The 2,996-nt window shown below is 52.2% G+C and overlaps 1 protein-coding gene across 4 annotated transcripts in view; it reads right to left on the bottom strand.

The window, feature by feature from the left end:
* The window catches only part of ST3GAL3 (ST3 beta-galactoside alpha-2,3-sialyltransferase 3), a 239,790-nt gene that overhangs the window by 214,179 nt on the left and 22,615 nt on the right, over positions 1 to 2,996 (bottom strand). The window lies entirely within an intron of this gene.

Below are 2,996 nucleotides of genomic sequence, written 5' to 3'. Positions count from 1 at the left end.
GGGGGGGGATAAAATGGTGGAAGCTGCACACGATATGATATGTCCTCCAATGATCTGTAGATCCCGATAAACAAAACGCATTCATTTTAGAGCCGACGAGCGCGATACAATCCCCAATTTTTTCGGGTAGAATATAAAAAAATGAAGTTGTGTCGGGTAAATAAATGCCAAAAAATGTCAACATTCAAAATTGCGCGGGCCAGGAAAGGGGCAACGAACTACGGTACCTAAAAGTGTCCATAGGGGAGGCCGGAGCCGAGAATTATTGCTGTCAGTCCGGCGTATGGGAATGGCAGACGTTTTGAGTAGATTTAACCCATTATCATTAAAGGAGAACTATGGGGTCAGGGCTTTTCCCCGTAGTTCTCCTCGGGGTCACGGGAGGACACAAACTAGCGTCCTCCGTCACCCTAAGCTCAGTATACCGGGAGCTACAGCTCGCCGTATACTGAGACGCCGCAGCCGGGACGGATCCCGACAATTCTGTCTGGATCCGCCCAGCTGCGTGAGTGACAGCTGGCTCTGCCTATCTAGAGGCAGAGCCAGCTGTACCCGCTCCCTCCCCCGTCCGTCCTGCCAGTCAGCGCTGGAGGATCGGAGAGGGGAGGGGGAGGGGGAATCCCTGCAGGGAGCCGTGAGTGACAGTCACGGCTCTATGCAGGAATAGATCGAGAAGTGAGCGAGCGATGGTATGCGTTCCCTCACTTCCCGATCTACTGAGCTGACCTGCGACAGTCTCATTGTCACAGGTCGGCTAGAACTATGAGGTGAGTGGAAATCACCCCTCTCATAGTTCTCCTTTAATATAAGCCACAAAAACTGATAAATCCTCCAGTGTCCCCCTCCAGTGCGTCCACCTCCAGTGCGTCCCCTCTGCACAGACTCGGCTCAGTCAGCTTCTTCTGGCACCGGCTTTGACAGATTCCGAGCCCTGAAGTGTTCAAAGCTGAGCGCTTCCAGGTTCAGTCTAACCAAACGGAGATCAGTGAATGGATGCTTGCTGATATCCCGCCGCTCTCCCTCCTGACACTCACCTTAATGGTTCCCGGCACCCAGAAGGCACAGGTAAGCCTGACATACATAGTGGGGGGGTGGGTAGGGGGGCACGTTTCCGGCTTCACAGCGGCCCAAATAAATTCTACAACATAGCCGCCAGAATAAATGTAAAGAAACTTCCAGCTGGGATTGTGTATACACGCTGGTGCTGGCCACGACAAGGGCCGTGTCCTATAATCAGGCTGTTGCCTCAGTCGGCCTCTCTTTGGGTCACATGGGGGGGCATCAGAGGGGGAGGGGCATGCTGCACAATATGGCAGAGCTTCCCAGGTTGCTAAAATATGGGCAGGAAGATGTGTGAGGGCCATAGGGATCTCCCCGCCCAGCTTATAGCATCCTGCCACTCTCTTGCTGGTGTCCTGCCGAGCTTCTGGCAACAAGTGACATCACCGGTTGCCAGGAGCTGGGCAGGATGCAGGTCAGAGCGCCCCAGGTTGCCAAGATTTTGACGGGGAGATGTGTAAGGGTCATACACATCTCAGTATCGCTGAAGGATACAGTAGGGATGTAGGGGACGGCTGAGGGCCCCAATAAATGCAACGGTGGGGGGGCTTCAGGAATCCGACACTTCTGGAAGTGTCTACGTGGAATGGAAAATGCGTTTCCTACAAAGCCAGAAATGCCGATATTTCCTCTCAAATTTTGTTCATTGACCAAATTCAACCCCCCAAAAAATACATTTTGGCTCCATTTGGGGGCTTTTCAGATTTAACCAAATAAATTGTCATCTATCTCAACCAGGGTGCCGTGGTGCCCCTCTGGGCCTACCTCAACCAGGGTGCCGTGGTGCCCCTCTGGGCCTACTCAGGGGTGGCTCAAAATTTTGTGGTGGTGGCACTGTGATGTGAAGGGGGTTCCTGATGTAAAAGGGAGGCCTCTGATGTAAAAGGGAGGGAACTTTGATGTGAAGGGGGTTCCTGATGTAAAAGGGGGGGAACTTTGATGTGAAGGGGGTTCCTGATGTAAAAGGGGGGCCTCTGATGTAAAAGGGAGGGACCTTGGGGTCCCGCCCTTTTTTCTGATGTAAAAGGGGGGCCTCTGATGTAAAAGGGAGGGAACTTTGATGTGAAGGGGGTTCCTGATGTAAAAGGGGGGCCTCTGATGTAAAAGGGGGGGAACTTTGATGTGAAGAGGGGAAACCCACTTTTTGTGTTTTTGCATGGGGTCCCGCCCTTAGAATCTCTAACATTTCAGAGCGGCGCGCCTCCAGGTTTTGCATACTTTTGAAGGGTTCCCGGGAGTAATAAAAAGGTTGAGAAATGCAGAGTAAGAGGCTAAAAGGGATACAGCGGTGTCCTCTCTACACACCCAGCCTGCTGACTGGACAATGAAAGAACAGAAAAAGACTGATGAGGTCAGCTCTCTGCTCTCTCCTCCTAAGAGCACTGCTCCCCACGAGTATGTTTTGATGCATTAGTTCCATGCCACGCTCAATGGTTCCTCACGCAGATCTCTACAAGAAATGGCGCTAATCCCTGATGTAATACCGACCACCAATATAAGGGGGGCATTGTTTCTACTGACCACCATTGTAAGGGGGGATTCTTCCTACTGACCAACAATATAAGGTGAAATCCTTCGTACTGACCACCAATGTAAGGGGGATTCTTTCTACTGATCACCAATGTAAGTGGGGCATTCTTCCTACTGACCACCAATGTAAGGGGGGGCATTCTTCCTACTGACCACCAATGTAAGGGGGGGCATTCTTCCTACTGACCAGAAATATAAGGGGGGGGCCCTTCACCGACCATCTATATGGGGGCCACTTCTTTGCTGCCTGAAATGACCTGCGGATGACCTGGGCATAGAACGGCTGCAGGCTGTGGCAGCTCGCGGTGTATCCCTCGAGTGTCGCGGAGGAATAGGTGAGGCTCCTGTGATCCGGCAACGCATGATACCGCGTTACCGAGTATTGTGCTGCAGTGCATGTGTGAGAG

The sequence above is a fragment of the Nanorana parkeri genome, unplaced genomic scaffold (genome assembly GCF_000935625.1).
Source record: "Nanorana parkeri isolate BGI_ZX_2015 unplaced genomic scaffold, ASM93562v1 scaffold371, whole genome shotgun sequence".
NCBI classification, from domain to species: Eukaryota; Metazoa; Chordata; class Amphibia; order Anura; family Dicroglossidae; genus Nanorana; species Nanorana parkeri.
The sequence above is the reverse complement of the archived record's forward strand: the minus strand, read 5'-3'. Positions and strand labels throughout refer to the sequence as shown.